This window comes from Bombina bombina, chromosome 5 (assembly GCF_027579735.1).
Source record: "Bombina bombina isolate aBomBom1 chromosome 5, aBomBom1.pri, whole genome shotgun sequence".
Classification (NCBI taxonomy): domain Eukaryota; kingdom Metazoa; phylum Chordata; class Amphibia; order Anura; family Bombinatoridae; genus Bombina; species Bombina bombina.
This window is the reverse complement of record NC_069503.1, coordinates 1,011,051,860-1,011,072,225: the sequence shown is the minus strand read 5'-3', so window position 1 is coordinate 1,011,072,225 and position 20,366 is coordinate 1,011,051,860. Positions and strand designations below refer to the sequence as shown.

General features: G+C 36.0%; 1 protein-coding gene across 2 annotated transcripts in view; it reads left to right on the top strand.

Moving 5' to 3' along the window:
* Nucleotides 1-1,145: 1,145 nt before the first annotated feature.
* Nucleotides 1,146-20,366, top strand: part of NCALD (neurocalcin delta) — a 240,431-nt gene continuing 221,210 nt past the window's right edge. For both annotated transcript variants that reach the window (XM_053715258.1, XM_053715257.1), the window contains exon 1: nucleotides 1,146-1,446. The gene's annotated coding sequence lies outside the window, so the exon portion shown is untranslated. The remainder of the gene's footprint in view (nucleotides 1,447-20,366) is intronic.

Genomic DNA, 20,366 nt, shown 5'->3' with positions numbered 1-20,366 from the left:
AAATGTGACTTTAGTGGGAAGCTACTTTATTGATAAGTCTCTATCCTATTTAGGGTTTCAAGGTGTCCAATATATAACTGGGAGGGTGGTGGGGGGAGGCGGCGCAGTAGTGGGTGAAGCCACCTCCCTGAAATGAGTTTTTGCAGGTTGGGATGTCTGCATATGCAAAACACAGTAGAAAATGAAATTCAATTATATATATATATATGTTGCTGGTAAAGTCAGATATTGGGTAATCCTAGAATTACCCGGGTAAAACGGACATAACCCAAGACTGTGGGTAAAACCGATGTAAGATCAAAAATCCTCTCAGAGTGTGGAGTCACTGCATCAAACATATATATATATATAACATATATATATATATATATATATATATATATATATATATATATATATATATATATAATACACTGTATTCACCCATATTCACTATATTTTTTAACTATGCCTGGGGGGTTTAAGGGGGGCACAGCCACCCTTGTAAAATTCATTCCCCAAGGCTCACTTGGGTGGATGCCAGAGTATCGGCGAGGCGCCCCCTAACCCCCTAGGCAGAGGCAAAAAAAAATACATTACATGATCGGGCTTTACCCACAGCCACTCGGGTAATGCCCCTTTTACCCGCATAATCCTAGGATTACCCGGATTTCTTACTTCACCATAACATATATATCATTCATAAGTAAAAACTATAGGAACATATCCACAGCTGGCTTAAACTTGAAGCCCGTTTATATTTTCTTAGGGTCTTGTTTCATGTTTGTTTGAAAAAAATAAAAATCAGATGTAATACATTGGTTTGCTACTGACAAAACATCGGAATTCCAATTGGCTCTAAGGTTTAAGAACGACACAATAAATCATTTTCTTTAGTTTACACATTAGTAATGGGCGTTTTTCACGTCGGATGATTCACTATAAATAACATTTCTTCTGGTTGAACTCTAGAACAAATATGTTAATCCACCTTAAATAACCAGAGAGGCAGTGACTAGATCAGGGCGGGCTTTGCTGCTGAAGGCTGCTTTAACTGAGGCTGGATTTGTTGGGGATTTTTGAATCTTATCCTGCCCTACACACCAACAGCCTAGGGAGGCTGACACAAAACCCTCATTCTGAAAATGTAAATGAGAACGAATGTTTGGGCTGAAAGGTAGCCTATAATGAATCAAGTGTGCACAGAGTAAGACGGATGACCTATTGAAATAATTTCAGAGCAGTACTGTAGTTGCTACGACAACCAGTGCTCTCTTGGCTTTCATGTGGCCATGTGACAGCAATCTTGACGTCACTGGGGGCAGAACTAGTGGTGCAAGCCGCACAGCCCAAAGGCTTGCGCATCTGCTGTATGGTGGAGGACCCACTGTCTCTGTGCTCTGACTGTTGCAGCTTCTCACAGTTTTCTGGAGGATGGACTGTTAAAGATCTTCCTGCTGGAATCTGGTAACTACACTTATTAATATTAGTTATCTTTATTTCTGGCGTTAGAGCACAATAGTTGTAACATTTCTTAACCGTTTTGCTGCCCAATAAAAAAAGGGCTGCAATAATATCGTGTGTGTATTTTTGTGCATACTACTTATTGCAACATTGTTTGATTGGATCTCGGGGACGTTTAGGAGCGAGCTGTAACCAAAAAGGAGCCGTGCATATTTAGATATCTGAAGAATGCTCCCAAATGGTAGAAACCAGAAATAAAATCCTAGCAAATGGTTTTCTGACTCCCGGGTTATGTATAGCCCTAGTTTAAGGATTTGTTTGCCAAACTGTACTGCAGCATATTGCTCAGTTTGAGATGGATTTATGGTTTATAATAATCTGCTTGGATGGAACTTTGCAGGCTGTTTTTATTATGTAGCAGGAAAAGTGGCTTCTTGTTATTACTGCTAGTGAATGGGGTGTTGCACATAGCAGCGAGTAAAGGAAGTGGGAAAGCAGCCTGTGAGAGTAAATGATTTCTGCACATTGTTGAACTCTGAAACGTACATATGCTACAGAGTTTATATCTTGTTACTGCATGTACTATTTTGTTACATATACACGGGCTGGGCTGGATATTACACTTCCTTTTTGTATTACTCATACAAGTGTATATACTTAGGACTAGATATTCCATTTGTAAATGTAACAGATCTTAATCTATGTTACTAATTGTGTTACATTTAAAAATTGAAAGGGTTTTTACCATTTAGTTATGTAGAATAAACCCAATTGTAGATCTGGTAAGGACAGGAATATTTTGAAACACATAAATGTGCCTAATCTGTATGTTACATAAATGAATACAGTGCAATCTTGTACACAGTTGTTGGGAGCAGATTGTGTAATGTGTTAGACCAACAATCCTTAATAATAGTTATTTCTGTATTCTGTGAAATGTGTTGCTTGCCATTTATACCACTGGTGATTATCAATTTAGGGCCCCAGTGGCACCACTCAGCTCCTATTTATCTGACACTTCATTTATTTAATTTTCCTCATATCCAACCTACATGGTTTTTCTCTGCAAGTGGGAATAAATTCTACTCCTGAAATGAAAGAAGTTGCACATGCCTATACTATGGTATTCTTATGACACATGTATAGTATTAAATATCAGTATAGTATTTTTGTAAGAATCCTTTGCAATAGGTGTGTGTACATTTAAGGAACATAAAACAACTTTAAACATTTTTTCCAAATGACGTCTATTATCAATTATGTTTCATTTTTTTGGTATCCTTCATAGCAGTTTACTACTGGGGACTTGTTGAACATATCTGTAAACCAATGACAACAGGCATTTATGAGCAGCCACCAATCAGCAGCTAGCTACTTATGCCTAGTTATTCTTTCCAGCAAAAGATACCAAGAGAACAAAGCAAATTAGAAAATAGAAGTAAATTGCAAAGTTGTTTAAAATTGTATGATCTATCTGAATTAGGAAAGAAAGAAAATTGGGTTTCGTGTCCCTTTTTAATATTGATGGGCTTTTTTCGCATTCCATTAATGTTAACAAAGGTTAAGAAAATTGCACTTTCCGAATTACAAAATTGCGTATTATATACAAACCACAAAAAAATGGGAAGCCTAAATAATTCTAAAAATAAATTATTTTCCCATGATCAGTAAGACTGTTTTTCCAGCATATAGTGTATACAATGTAAATGTACAGAATATGGAAATAGGAAATATATAATTAGACTGCATCCCTTGAAAAGAATTCAGGACAGGAAGCTATGATAAATAAAACAGAATTACTGTTGAGCTTCAGTAAGAATATGAGAGGGGAGATTAACCTGTTAACACTCAAAAAGTTTAGTCATTTTTTTTTCTTTCTCAAAATATTTTTAGTTAAAAAAAAAAAAAAAAAAATAGATATTTTTTATTTTCTTAACTATAAGAATATTTTTTGATGTTTACCCAAAATGGGTAGCGTTAGTTGTGTAGCATTTTATTACTTGTGTGTTACACTGTCAGAAAAATGCAATAATGTTAATTTTATCAGCTTCAGTTGCATACAGCCATGTGATTATTTTATAATTATATAACTGTAATATTTTTCAGATTTTCAGCTACACAGTAGAGAATTTTCTCTTTTTATACATTCTGGTGGGATTTCTTTTTTTTTTTAGCTGCTGTCTTCCAAATGGTATCTTAGATAAAATACCTAGTGGAGCAAAGGGTATACTTTGATACCCATCATCATTAGAAGTTATATATAGCAGATGGCCCCCTACAGATTTCAAGAAGAACCAAGATGCTTTCTTAGGAATTCAGTTTCCCTGAGAAACCCAACAGTGTTTTTTGCAGCTAACAAGCCCCTTTGGCATTAAGATGAATGGTTGCTTCATATCTTAAACAAGATTCTTCCACTTCAGAGACCAGTACATTTACAGGGAAAGGCTATTTGCTTTTTTATTTTTTATATTTAAAGCCACTATATATATATATATATATATATTCTACAAAAAAGCTTTCTTCCCAATAATTAAATTTCTCTGTTACTATGCATTTGTTTTACTTTTTTTGTGTCATTAAAGGGACATTAAACACTAAATAAATGCTAGATAGAATGATGCATTCAAAGAAAAAGGTTAGTCTGAGAATAAAATGTAGATGTATTTTTTTAAGTTTCATTAGTTGTTTAAATAGTGACAAAATACATGTAAAATTGTAATGTCTATAAAACAATGGGACTGCCATTTTGTAACTTAGGTTACCTTCTATGCTGTGGCCAATTAGAGACAGTTATAAATAGGTCACTAGAGTGTGCAGCCAATGGCTGTGTGGAATATGTGTTCTGCACTTTATATACAAGATTTATCATTTACCATCTCAAAGTGTTTAATGTCCCTTTTAAATAAAAAACTAAATTATACTTTATTACAGGACCTGATAAATCCCAGGAGCCGTTGTGTCATAGCACTTAGAAATTTATTTCTGACTCCTAAATATCAGGCTTTATTCTACATTTTTTTTTTTTTTTTTTGGTCACTTATATTCTTGTTGGTAGACAAGCTTGGTATAAACATGTTGACCATTGCATTATAGAGCAGTTTACTTAATTTAATCCTCAATGAAGCAATGTTAAAGGGAACGTGTCAATGTAAATATGACTAGTGACAGCTCTGTCTTGCTTTAGATCAATAATGCTAGAAATAATGGATGACATTTCCCAGTTTTTTTTTTTTGCAAAGGTAAAACCCAGTGGGAATGTTGTCCAGTTTTAGTACTTCGTAGAATTGATTTAGCTACATTTTCTAATCAAGACAATTTTGTCAAACTTACGCAAATGTTTGCACCTTTTTAAACACTTCATTATTAATGGCTGCAATTTAATTTTGAAATTGTTATATTCATGTTTATATATATATATATATATATATATATATATATATATATATATATATATATATATATATATATATATATATATATATATATATAATCTGTTTTGTTTTGTTATTATTACTGTTTTGAGCCCTTTCCAGTCCAGCACCTTGTCATACTTTTCATGTATTTTTCAGTTTGAATATTTAAAAGCATATTTTACATACACTTTAGGCCAGGGGTGACTAGCATTTTTGTGTTTTGTTTTTAAATAAGATATGTGCTTAAATTGACATTAATCCTCAAAACAAATTCTTAGACCGTGTGGAGGTAGCATAAAAGCAGAATTGCATGCCACATGTCAATGTGTTATTGTGTGTGCCCCTTTTGTTAAGTATGCCAATATTTACAACCCCTGAGTTACATGTTATGATCTTAGAGTGAATACTGTACAGTTGTGTCATTCTTTTAAAAGATGTTCAACCAGTTGTATAAATTAGCATCAGATGGATGTTACTTGGGATCTCAAAGGGTCAACTGTGAGAAAAGATGGGTAATTGCTTTGTTTTTTCTCAACAAATTATATTGGCAAACATAAACTATAAATCAGCTTCTTTCTAAGGATTTGCTATAAGGGAATTTTGACATTTTTTTTTGGTTTTATTGTGATAATACACTTAAGAAATTAACTCTAACTCGTAGAATACTTTTTTTTTTTCCCTTCAACGTAATTAACGCATTGGTTACCAGAGTATATTGCATAACAATGCATTGAAGCCTCTGTTGAGCAAAAGGGTTAAAAGATTATTGAGGATTTTCAGACTTAAGTATTTTAAGATCATTAAATAATCCCCAAACTGCAAATAGTTTAGCTTTACAGGGAATAGTTTCGCCAGTTCACTCCTTTACGCGAATTTCAGTACTTTTTTTTTTTTTTTTTTATTGCTAGACTTTATTTAAAGATATACGCAAACAACATTCATTTAGTAGGGGTTAAAGTGCTATGCAATTTCTTGCGTATAAAGTCTTTACTACAAGCTTCTTACTGAAATCCAGATCTCATTACACCCCGAAAGTGAAACCAGAAGCAAACCATGCTTTATTCTGAAGATGCAATAGCTTTTACTCGTGTGTGTGTGTATGTATATATATGTATATATACGGGTTATGCATACTTACTGTATTGCACATATATTTAAAGCTCTGAAATGTATCATATGAATGTGAAAGCTCATTTATGTGATAAGCTCTTAGTTACATGAGTGTGCACCTTGCAAATAAACGTAAAGGGACATGAAACCCCAATTTTTTTTTTCTTCTTCCATGATTTAAAAAGAGCATGACATTTTAAACAACTTTCTAATTTATTTCTACTATCTAATTTGTTTCATTCTCTTAATATTCTTTGCTGAAAAGCATATCTAGATAGGCTCAGTGGCTGCACATAGATGCCTCGTGTGATTGGCTCACCCATATGCATTGCTTTTTCTTCAAAGGATATCTAAAAAATGAAACATTAGATAATAAAAGTAAATTGGAATGTTGTTTAAAATTGTATTCTTTACCTGAATGAGAGAAACATTTTGGGTTTACTGTCCCTTTAACATATAAGTGACACCACCCAAAACACTAGGGCTAAATCAGTAGTCTAAGGCAGTGTTTTTCAACCAGTGTGACGTGAGAGATCCTCAGGTGTGCCACGGCAGACTGACAACAGTGTGACATATTTTTTAAACTTTGCTTGTTTTTTACTCCCAGTGCAGGGGTAGGTTGTAGGAGGCATGGCATAACAGCACAATACATACAGTATGTGTGTGTTTGTGTGTATGTGTATATATATATGCTGTATTAGGCTACAATGTGTGATTTTTTTAAAATTTTGGGATGGTGGTGTGCCACAGGATTTTTTAATGTAAAAAAAGTGTGCCACGGCAAAAAAAAGGTTAAAAATCACTGGTCTAAGGCATCTGGATGTCCGATAGTGGGGGAGGAGATATGTCCCTCACATAATAGATTTCTATGGGGATACGCTGAAAAACTTGTTGGCTTTCTTTTGTGTGCTAAATCTCCACTCAAGTAGTGGAGTTCTTCTATTAAAATAAACAACGGTGTTTGTATTGAATAGAAACACTGCACTTGTGTATGTATGTATGTGTGTATATATATATATATATATATATATATAACGTCCACAGAATGCAGGCACTCACTGGTCTTAGTAAAATATAAAAATTTATTTAGAAATCATTAAAAAGACATAACGTTTCGGCACCAATATGTGCCTTTGTCAAATGTCAGCATTTAACCAAACGAATATGCAGCACACTTAAAATCAATATGACACACATTTAAAAACATACCCCTTTTAAAGATGTGAGCAAGCTATTACCGCCATGCCTCCACTCGCGTCTTCCCATCCATAGCAATGACGTCACGTACGCACGCTGCGTGCCTAGCGTGATGACGAATGGTACGGCGTTGCCATAGCGACGTCGGATAGCCACACGCGTCAGAGTAGGGAGTGACTTAATCACGCATACAGATTACTATCAGGGACGTCTGTGTGTACTTGTTGCTAACAGCAACCAAAACAATCCACAATATGTATAGCGTGTTTAATATTTTGACATAGCGGTTTATAGACAAAACATTAATAATGTTAGAAACGTATTATTAAATGGCATATTAGAACATAGTCTGTTAGATGATAGATCCAATGTGTGATTTCTATATGTGGAAAACTGTCAAGCTCAGAAAGAAAAGGAGGCCAATCTAAGGGCCATCCTTAGAGAATGGGCACGAAATGCCAGACTAGACAGTAAAGGCAACAGCATAAGAGAAACATAACACCTTATCATTGTAATACATGATACCTATTACAGATGAGGATAAGCGAAAACTATTACTATTAACTGTATCACTATTAAATTTGTAACCCCTGGTGCAAGCCATTAGTAGATGTATTAAGAAACATAATTATATAAATACATTGTAGCATCATGCCACCCTGGGGTACAGATAGAAACTTTTTAGTGAGTAGTGAGCTATCGTTTAGATATGTCCAGGTCAATAACTCTTCAGTGTGGTATTAATAGAATGGACTAAAGTCCAGTGAGGTGTTGAGGCCTTTAGGGACCAATGTGTCCAACCTGTGGATCCATCTGCTTTCAAGCTGGAGCAGTCTATTAGCCCTATCACCCCCTCTTGGCATGGGGGGGACGTGGTCAATTAACATGGACCTAATACTTGACACGGAGTGTTTCAATGCCACACAGTGGCGTGCCACTGGCTGATCTGATTCTCCAGACTTCAATGCAGCACGAATTGCACACCGATGGTTTGCCATCCTATCACGGAAGGGGGTAATCGTCTTACCCACATATACACTGGAACAAGGGCAAATCAGTATGTATATTACATAGTTACTCATGCAGCTCAGACGATGGTTTATCTTGTACCTCTTGTTTGAATGTGGGTGCTGGAACGAATTACCCCGAGTCATGCTATTACATGTAGTGCAATTGCCACTCACTGGACTTTAGTCCATTCTATTAATACCACACTGAAGAGTTATTGACCTGGACATATCTAAACGATAGCTCACTACTCACTAAAAAGTTTCTATCTGTACCCCAGGGTGGCATGATGCTACAATGTATTTATATAATTATGTTTCTTAATACATCTACTAATGGCTTGCACCAGGGGTTACAAATTTAATAGTGATACAGTTAATAGTAATAGTTTTCGCTTATCCTCATCTGTAATAGGTATCATGTATTACAATGATAAGGTGTTATGTTTCTCTTATGCTGTTGCCTTTACTGTCTAGTCTGGCATTTCGTGCCCATTCTCTAAGGATGGCCCTTAGATTGGCCTCCTTCTCTTTCTGAGCTTGACAGTTTTCCGCATATAGAAATCACACATTGGATCTATCATCTAACAGACTATGTTCTAATATGCCATTTAATAATATGTTTCTAACATTATTAATGTTTTGTCTATAAACCGCTATGTCAAAATATTAAACACGCTATACATATTGTGGATTGTTTTGGTTGCTGTTAGCAACAAGTACACACAGACGTCCCTGATAGTAATCTGTATGCGTGATTAAGTCACTCCCTACTCTGACGCGTGTGGCTATCCAACGTCGCTATGGCAACGCCGTACCATGCGTCATCACGCTAGGCACGCAGCGTGGGTACGTGACGTCATTGCCATGGATGGGAAGACGCGAGTGGAGGCATGGCGGTAATAGCTTGCTCACATCTTTAAAAGGGGTATGTTTTTAAATGTGTGTCATATTGATTTTAAGTGTGCTGCATATTCGTTTGGTTACATGCTGACATTTGACAAAGGCACATATTGGTGCCGAAACGTTATGTCTTTTTAATGATTTCTAAATAAATTTTTATATTTTACTAAGACCAGTGAGTGCCTGCATTCTGTGGACGTTGTGGATTATTTACAGCAGAGCACCGTGGCACTTAACAAGTGGTGAGATTGTGCTTTCCCCTTAAGGAAATATATATATATATATATATATATATATATATATATATCTCTCTCTCTATCTCGCACCTTCTCATACTTTGTAATATTTTTTGTGTCTCTTTGGTACCTACTCAAAAATGTATCAGTGGTCTCTTACAAAGCTTTAGATAATTTAGAGCCTTGGCTACTGGAATTTTCTAAGCCCTCGTATTATATTGAGGATATCATGATGTGACAGATACAGGAACCACCGCTTCTAGAATTTTTGTTTTCTTTTTTCTATCTCCCAAATGATATGTTTTACACACATTCTGCATACAGCAAAACAGATGAGCTGCACTCTCTGGATAAGAGTAAGAAGCTTTATTAGCGTGAAAACATGAAGCAATTTTTTGGTTCACCTGCCCCTTTATCAAGCTTCATAAAGGGGCAGGTGCCCCGAAACATTACTTCATGTTTTTACATGAATAAAGCTTCTTGCACTTATCCAGAGAGTGCAGCTCATCTGTTTTGTTCATTGGATCCTATTGGAGCAAGGTGATGGTTCTGCTAGCTAGCACCCTGCAAAGAAAATAGAGATTTGACAGTGCTGCCTGACTCTGCCAGGACACATTTTAAATACAGATCTGTTATCTGGCTCCTCAATATCTTCTGTGTTGGATCTAAGAGTGCTAGTGTCTGCTATGCATGTTGTTTATGTCAGTTGTTTAATGTTCAGCTCAGGCCCTTCTGTCTCTATCTAGCCGTCCACTTCTGAAGGTGTCTTTACTTGAGAGGAAGTTTACACCACTTTCATCTTACAACACTTTAAACATAAATCAATACTTGTAATGTACAAGAAAGTCATAACGAATTGGCAAATGCACAATAACCCCCCCCCCCCCAACTGTTTCTTGTTTTTCATCCAGAGTGCCAGTTGTGGGCCTGTAAATGGGTTTTTCAGGGTAACCCATATCAAATTAAATGGCCCATATAAAAATATAAAAAGTTTAGTAACAAACTTTACAGTATATCATTAATTATTTTGCCCACTTTTCATGTAACTTAGTTCTGAAAATTGTAGATGATCTAATACTGAGAGCTGTACATGCATCCTGCTGACTTCTCAAGGCTAAACCTACTACATATCTTTCACTAATTTGCTTTAACAGTTTACAAAGCAATTTACTTTATCCTAGCATTATGACCATGGTTACCATTGTCTACAGACCCAAGCCCAAATTGGCTCCGCCAAATAAGACAAGTGGTGGGTGAAGATTGGTTATTGAAAAATAATTGCAGCAAACAAGATGTTTAAAAAAAAAAAATGTTTACAGTTGGCTGATATGTTATTCTGTGACAACACAACAGATATGTCTTCTAATTATAAGGTGTTAACTATCAGTTAAACTTTGCAGTGATGGAAGTTAAAGTGAATGTCAAATTTGATGCTAAGTTCCCCTATTTTAAAAAAATTTGATTAAAAACAGGGGCACTTTAATTAATCAAAATTTACATTTCACTCGTTGTGAAGAAATACTTACCTTTTTAATCTTCACAGCAGCTCCAGCTTCCTCTGGTCGTTGCAAGCCATTTCTGACATCAGAAATGATGGATAGGTCATCCTCCAATCACTGCTTCCTCCCTGGGGGAATCGGTATCTGATTCAACGCCATGATTGGAGGAAGCCAGATTCCTCATTTTAGACCCAGGAAGAGGCTTTGCAACGGGTGGAGGAAGCTGGAGCTGCTATGAAGATTAAAAGGTAAGGTTTTTTTTATCAACAGGAGTGAAATGTAAATTTTGATGAATTAAAGTGCCCCTGTTTTTAATCAAATTTTTAAAAACCGGGCACTTTAGCATTAAAATTGACATTCACTTTAATCACCAGTCTGCAAACAAGAGCTCGATTATCTAAAGGTCTCTGTAAGAAATCTCCCCTGCTAGAATACTCTATAGCAGTTTTTACCTTGAAACAGTGTGTCTCGTAAAGGGGCCTTTACTGCATTTACATATGTGAAAGAGAAGCGTGTTACAATAGTGCTGACAAAAAACGGAATTGAAAAATTGTATAAAACAAATGAAATGTTGAAATAAAAATAGGCAGTGAAAAATTGTATTGTTAATATTTAAATTTGTAATGAAATAGTTCTGCTGAAATTGTGTTTTATGAAAAAAAAAAAAAAAAATTGTATTTAAATTATAGTGGAAAAAGGCACAGTAGAAATCATAATAAAACTAAACTACACAGGTAAAAACCACTATGAAATTCATACTTATAATACAAAAGTATTGGATTCCACATAAAAGTAGTTTTCCTGCCTGTGATAGTGAGCTGAACTGGGGCTTTCCATGGGTGTAGCTGAATGTTCTCTGAGATCTACCATAGTCTCTAAACATTTCTCCCCAGCAGATCTTGTAGTTTTATCTCGCAAACTAAAAGGTGGTGAGATTGTCAAATATGCCTAATACTTACTACTCTAAAATTAAAGCACATATATACAAAAATAGAGGCAATACACTGAAAGCAGAGTAATCTGATTTGTATTGACTTTAGTACTTAAAGGACCAGTCGACACAGTAGATTTGCATAATCAACAAATGCAAGATAACAAGACAATGCAATAGCACTTAGTCTGAACTTCAAATGAGTAGTAGATTATTTTTTTTTTGACAATTTTAAAAGTTATGTCTTTTTCCACTCCCCCTGTACCATGTGACAGCCATCAGCCAATCACGAATGCATACAGTACCATGTGACAGCTATCAGCCATTCACAAATGCATACACACTTATTCTTGCACATGCTCAATAGGAGCTGGTGACTGAAAACGTTTAAATATATAAAGTCTGTGCACATTTAGTTAATGGAAGTAAACTGGAAAGTTGTTTAAAATGGCATGCTCTATCTGAACAATGAAAGTTTAATTTTGATTGAGTGTCCCTTTAAAGTGAAGGTAAACTTTGGTGAATGAAAGCCTGTTTTTTAAAAATACTATTAAAAACAGGGGCACTTTCATTCATCAAAGTTTACAAAGCAGCCGATTTGTTAAAAAAATTACCTTTTTTTTTTTCTTTTCACAGCTAGAGCAGCTTCCCCCACCTAGCGATCCTCTATTCACACATCAGCAATGACTAATCCTGCTTAAAATGACATTCTCTATCTGAATCATGAAAGAAAAAAAATTGGATTTCATATCCTTTTTAAAGTATTCCATTTTCTCCCTGGTAACCTCTCTTCCCAGTGAAGTTTCGGTTTTTAAAGAGCTCCATTAATATCTATTGGAGACATCTTGCAACTTGCAGGGACAGACCCTTTTATTAGATAATTCTCTAAGGGCTTCCCCTGCGAGTGTCATTGTGATTTTTCATATCTGATCCAAAGAATGTTAGATAATCTAGCCCTAAGAGAAATTGATCAGCTTTGTTGGTTGGGCTGCAGACTTTTAGCTTTCAATTTCTTTAAAGGGACACTAAGGTAAAATTAAATGTAAATGATTCTGATACAGCATGTAAATTTAAACAACTTTCTAATTTACTTCCAGTAAAAAAAATGTGCACATTCTTTTATATTTACCCTTTTTGAGTCACCAGCTCCTACTGAACATGTGCAAGAATTCACAGACTATACGTATATGCATTTGTGATTGGCTGATTGCTATCACATGGTACAGGGGGAGTGGAAATATACATAACTTTTAAAAAATCTACTACTCATTTGAAATTCAGAGTAAGTGCTATTGTATTGTCTTGTTATCTTACATTTGTTAATTATGCACATCTACTGTGTTTACTGGTCCTTTAAATGTTTTTACTAAATCAAAATATTGTATTTTTAAGGAAGCCATAGACATTGTTACGAGAGTTTGTGGCTTCTGTAGAGCATATGTGCATGATCTTAGCAACATTATTTGCATGTTACATTAATTGGCTAAGGCTAAAACTGAAGATGCCTACTAGCAAGGTGCAGACAGAAGTGCATTGCTGGGGATACCTGAGGGTTATAGTCAAACTGAAAATACTGTGTTTATGGAGAGATTTCTATAACAATGCACTTAATGTTTGGTATAAAACACATTTTTTATGTTCTGTCTCTCTGACTTCACACTGGTTAATGTCACTTTAAAACTATTTTCCGCTAGAAGTAAGAGACTGAAGCTGATCCTCTGTGTATATCTGTATCTGTGCAGTAAGAGGTCACTTCAGAACATCACCCGGCAGGTACAGGCCCATGTTCTACTTTGATCATCATCCTATGTCGGCAGTGGCAAACCTTTTTAACAAAGAGTGCCCAGATTGGCAATAATCTTCTAAAATTATGTTTAGTGCCCATGGTTCTTTTTTAATTGAAAGGAATATTAAAGAAACGTGAAGTTTGTATTTTGTACAGACACACACACAAAAACCGACACACACATACTCTTCCACCAAAATTCTGGACAATCTGTTGGTGACTGGGCGCAATAGTATGTGGGTTAGACAATGACCCACTTAAAGCTCTAGTATAGCCCCCACTCTTGATCCCTTGATTTATATGTTTTACAATTGAGCAGTATAATTTACCCCTTGGCTTCCTGTAACATACACATCAATTATTTGACCTCTTTGGCTGCCAGTGACATTAATAAACAGAAATAATTTGACCCCCTTGACTGTGCTTCACTTCTTTCTGCTCAATATTTGTAATGAATTTACAAAACCCATTAGACAACTTTTATTTTTAGCTAACACTAAGAGACTTTAAAAAAAAAAAAAAATGCTCCCTGGAGGAGAGCATAGACGTAGGGGAATTTGACCCCCATGAGGTAAATGGAGCAGTCTGGAGGGATAGGTGGAGCCTGGGGGGGAAGATACTTATTGTAGGGCTTGAAGCTATCCGTCCTCTCTTGCCTAATTTGACCCCCTTGACTGTGCTTCACTTCTTTCTGCTCAATATTTGTAATGAATTTACAAAACCCATTAGAGAACTTTTATTTTTAGCTAACACTAAGAGACTTAAAAAAAAAATAAATAAAAAAAAAAAAAAAAAATAGAAATTTAAATTGTCCAGTATTTTTGTGAAGATTTTATTGGACAGCTTGCTAAAATACTGGACTGTCCAGTCAAATGGCAACCCTAAATATACTGGCCATGCTCACTATCATATATTTGCATACATAACTATACAGCATAAGCTGCTAGGACTGATTTTACATGACCACTGGTTTATAATTAGATTCCAACACCATTATAAGGGTTTCACCATGATATTCTCTATTTCTATATTTAATCTTTATTTTCAATTTTGACCTGAACCATAAAAATAGCGCCCATGCCTGTAAAATACCTGCTGGGTGCCACTTTGAGCTTCTATGTTTTAAAAGGGACAGTAAACCTCTTGCAATTACAAGACATTTCTGTTGCTGTAGAATAACATAACCAGGTCTAAATGGTTTAAAACAGATTTACTGCAATTGTTTATCAATAGCAAAACTCTGCCCACCATTTGCCTTATTTAGCGGAGCCACTGTGGGCTTTAGTCTGCAGACAACAAGGCTAGCGTTGGTCATAATGTTAGTATGAAGTACGCTGTTTAAATCCTCAATTTCTAGAGCCAAATTACATGAAAGGTGAGCAAAATAAACAACGGAAATATATTGCAAAGTTTTTTTCATTACACATAACTAAACATTTTATATAAAACAATCTCAAGGTGTTTACTGTCCTTTTAACATACCGGTAGCTTATTTTACATTTTATCTATATGCAAGTGAGCAATATATCATTTTGTTTGGATTGGTATTATTATTATTTATTTATTTTATTTGCTCTGAGCCTTGCAAATAAAGTTCACTTTGAACCCATAGATTAGAAATGTGGAGGTCTCTGATGTGGCTGAAGGTTTGAAACTTAGATAGCACAATTATTTCTTTATCAGAACCTGCTGCTTAATGACATTTCTTTGGATGTAAATGCACACAGTTTATAACCATTAGCCTTTAAAGGAAATTAAAGTGGAATCTGAAATGTCATTTGAATAGTTTAAGTGCAGGCACAAGTGGGTGGCACATGCACCTTTGCGTGGCTTATACCACTGGATGCTCGGGAATAAATATTACTAATGCAGTTCACTGTAATAACATTTGAAAGAACCATTTTTTTAATTGTAAAATATTTTTTTTAATTATTTTACTTTTAGATAAAACAAAAAGCATGCTCACCCCTTTAACTTAATTGCCCAACTAAGTTTGTCTTGAAATTATTTTTTCTTTGTAGCATCTAGAGGGTATTTTGAAATGAAATTTTTATTTCTTTTCAAAATGGATGATCTTGTCCTGAATAAGTGTTTTTGTTTCTAATTTACACACTTAAATTTTACTATGCCTTTAAGTTTAAAGAGACATTGCACTCCAAAAATTCCATAATTTATTTGAAAGAGAGGCATTTAGTCATGTCAGAAGTGTTTTATTTTTTTATTCTTTGTTTTAACCCCTTAATGACCGCAGCACTTTTCCATTTTCTGTCCGTTTGGGACCAAGGCTATTTTTACATTTTTGCGGTGTTTGTGTTTAGCTGTAATTTTCCTCTTACTCATTTACTGTACCCACACATATTATATACCGTTTTTCTCGCCATTAAATGGACTTTCAAAAGATACCATTATTTTCATCATATCTTATAATTTACTATAAAAAACATTATAAAATATGAAGGAAAAATGGAAAAAAACACACTTTTTCTAACTTTGACCCCCAAAATCTGTTACACATCTACAACCACCAATAAACACCCATGCTAAATAGTTTCTAAATTTTGTCCTGAGTTTAGAAATACCCAATGTTTACATCTTCTTTGCTTTTTTTGCAAGTTATAGGGCCATAAATACAAGTAGCACTTTGCTATTTCCAAACCACTTTTTTTCAAAATTAGCGCTAGTTACATTGGGACACTAATATCTTTCAGGAATCCCTGAATATCTATTGACATGTATATATTTTTTTTTAGAAGACATCCCAAAGTATTGATCTAGGCCCATTTTGGTATATTTCATGCCACTATTTCACCGCCAAATGCGATCAAATAAAAAAAATTGTTCACTTTTTCACAAATTTTTTCACAAACTTTAGGTTTCTCACTGAAATTATTTACAAACAACTTATGCAATTATAGAATAAATGGTTGTAAATGCTTCTCTGGGATCCCCTTTGTTCAGAAATAGCAGACATATATGGCTTTGGCTTTGCTTTTTGGTAATTAGAAGGCTGCTAAATGCCACTGCGCACAATACGTGTATTATGCCCAGCATTGAAGGGGTTAATTAGGGAGCATGTAGGGAGCTTCTAGGGTTAATTTTAGCTTTAGTGTAGTGTAGTAGACAACCCCAAGTATTGATCTAGGCCCATTTTGGTATATTTCATGCCACCATTTCACCGCCAAATGCGATCAAAGTAAAAAAAAAACGTTAATTTTTTCACAATTTTAGGTTTCTCACTGAAATTATTTACAAACAGCTTGTGCAATTATGGCACAAATGGTTGTAAATGCTTCTCTGGGATGCCCTTTGTTCAGAAATAGCAGACATATATGACTTTGGCGTTGCTTTATGGTAATTAGAAAGTCGCTAAATGCTGCTGCGCATCACACGTGTATTATGGCTAGCAGTGAAGGGGTTAATTAGGTAGTTTGTAGGGAGCTTGCAGGGTTAATTTTAGCTTTAGTGTAGAGATCAGCCTCCCACCTGACACATCCCACCCCCTGATCCCTCCCAAACAGCTCCCTTCTCTCCCCCACCCCACAATTGTCCCCGCCATCTTAAGTACTGGCAGAAAGTCTGCCAGTACTAAAATAAAAGTTTTTTTTTTTTTTAAGAAAAAAAAAAAAAAGCATATTTACATATGCTGTGTTTAGGATCCCCCCCTTAACCCCCAACCTCCCTGATCCCCCCCAAAACAGCTCTCTAAGCCTCCCTCTCAGCCTTATTGGGGGCCATCTTGGGTACTGGCAGCTGTCTGCCAGTACCCATTTTGAACAATCAAATGTTTATTTTTGTTTAAAAATGTTTTCTCTAGTGTAGCTCAATCACCCCCCCCCCCACCTACATCACACCTAAGGGCTTTTTTATTATTATTTACTTTTGACACATTTATTATTTACTTTTGACACATTTTTTCCGTAGTGTAGAGGTTCCCACCCGCTCCCTCCCCGTGCACGCGCCCGCCCCCGCCCTCTCGTGCACGTGCGCGCGCCCGCGCGCCCCCCCGGGCTTACCCGCCCACGATCCCGCCCCCCCTCCACATGACCAGGGCCATCGATGGCCGCCACCCACCTCCCACACCGGCTCCCACCCACCAACGATACCGGCCATCAATGTCCGGTGCAGAGAGGGCCACAGAGTGGCTCTCTCTGCATCGGATGGCCGTGAAAGGTTATTGCAGGATGCCTCCATATCGAGGCATCACTGCAATAACCGGAAAGCAGCTGGAAGCGAGCAGGATCGCTTCCAGCTGCTTTCCACACCGAGGACGTGCAGGGTACGTCCTCAGGCATTAACTGCCTTTTTTTTGAGGACGTACCCTGCACGTCCTTGGTCGTTAAGGGGTTAAATAATGGTTGGTATTGGCAATTGCCTCTCAGGGCTGGACTGGGAAATCCGATCGGTCCTGGAAATTTTCCAGGAGCGGAGCAGCCTTTAATAGAGGTGCAATGCTGCACACAAAGCTAGCTCCGTGTCCTGGTTGGGAGGCTCCTTCTCCGCCTAGGATGCCTCACTGACCCACCAGGAAAACTCCCGACACCCAAGTGGGCCAATCCGGCACTAGAAAAGAAACCTGAATTTTATAGAAATCATTTAAATGTGTTGAAATATTCTTTTAGATTAAATTAAGAAATAAGTTGACTAATGTTTGACACAGATATAAAATCTTGTTCTGAGAGATGGCACCAAGCCTGCCTTTTGGGTACTAGCACTGGGCCCTGTAGCGTGGGGTCCTTGCACTGTCATCAGGGGGATGAGGGTATGAGAAGGTGCAATCTTCATCCTGAATTTAGTTTATGAATAAGTGTTTGTTTATGCTATAAGGGGGTTTCATTAATGTTATTCTTTATATAGTACATCCTGAATTTTGGGACAGGGGTTAGCTATATATGGGGCAATGCATACAAGGGGAAGGGAATAAGGGGGCTGGACTGAGGGGCCCCATACATTTGTCTTGCTCAGGGCCCCGCAAATGCTAAAGGTGGCCCATTAATGTACTGTATGTGTAGATGCGTGTACTAAATTCTGTTCTATTTATTATGATTGTGTCAGATCTCAGCTTGTTTAAACCTCGCTGTCTACAAATCTACAGCAAACGACATAAACTTGATTAACAGTGTGCTACTCTGCAGACAAAAAATTATGACAAAAAATGTCTTCAATGATTGGTTTTCTGGGTACACCAATTTTAGGTGCATAACGCTGCTTCCTCTGAATTAATTTTAAGCCTTAGAAAACACAATGTTTTATGTATAAACAGCATCTAAATAAATTACTGCCCCCTTCCTTTAGTTTTTGTGTATAACGTGTTCCACTGTATTGATTTCTTGTGATGAGACAAGCTTCGTTTATTTGAGAAATGGGTCATCAGTTTGTTCATTATTCTGCCTGCTCATCTAGGTCAGACCTATTCACTTGTGACATTTACTCTAGGCCAATTAGTTATGTGTAACCGGAGAGCTTTATGACGTTCTAAAAAAAAACAAAAAAAAACATTTTAAGAGTTTATTTCTATTTTTAAGAATTTTACATTCACCTTCTGCTACCACATTCCCCACAATTTCCTGTAACACTAAGATGGCTTTTTTTTTTTTTTTTAAACGTGTATTATATAATGTTTAAATATCTTTGTATGGTTGAAGTCTTACAGATGCAACATTGAATAGCAGGTGCCAAGATACACCATGATCTAAAACAAACAAACCCACAAAGATTTATATTAAGTTTGTGTTAATATACAACAATATGAAATTCTTGAAATAGATATTTGAATGCAAAAAATAAATGCTGTAATTTTTTGGCGCATGTCATTTTTGTGATCCTAAGTAACTTGCATATAAAATCCTTCTATGAATCTGCAAACCTTACATCTTGATGTAGAAAATGGCCAGCAATTGTCAGGGTTGTTCAATTGCTGCCCTTGATTTGCTGACTGTCTTATTCTTACTCATGGGTTAATTACATAGGGTCAGTAACTAAGTAGTGGCAAATTAGAGTATGTAATTTCCCATTTCTTAGAAATTATCATAGGATCAGGTACAGTTTTATTATAGGAGTTGATAAATCTGTTTAGAATGTAGGACACAGTAAGAATATTTAGGAGCCAGGCAGTGTTTTACATAGATATATGAAGAATAACCCAGAAAGTTAGGAGCCAGGGGTAAGATTCTAGGAGCCCTGACTCCTGTGTTTGTCGAGCCTTTTTTTAGTGATGTGAGTTTTCTGCAGCATGTTGTAAATGTACATGCTTAAGAAATAAATGATTTGTTTTACTTTGCATATTAAAGAGACATTAAAATCAAGATGTAATCCCTTATAAAATGTTTACTTTATGAAAATTAAATTACATTTATTTGGCTATTTTGTCTTGCTGTAAAGTTCCTCTGAAAATTGTGTTTATTTTAAAGGGACATGAAAACCAAATATTTTCTTTCATGGTTCAATGAGAGCAATATTTCTCAACCGCAGTCCTCAAGTACCCCCAACGGGCCAGATTTTCATTATATAAAATAAATAAATTTGGAAATACAAAAAAAACACTATTCCCATAGGGGGCGCTTTCTCCAAACAAATCTTGATAGAAATAAAACCCAAAAGCAATATATTAAAACACCTCAACAAGTGTATAATAAACAGCATAAAATACAATACAATACAAAGTCCTTAAAATCCAACATCCAATTGAGGGCAGCACTCTGTCAGAAAGATGGTTAGTCCCTGGTGATGATGAATCTAGAAAGGAGGAGACACAGAGGCGCCAACATGGCCTAGTAACGTATATACATTAGAGAAACAATATGGAGTAGAATGATACTCACAAACATAGAGCACCGAAAAGTGC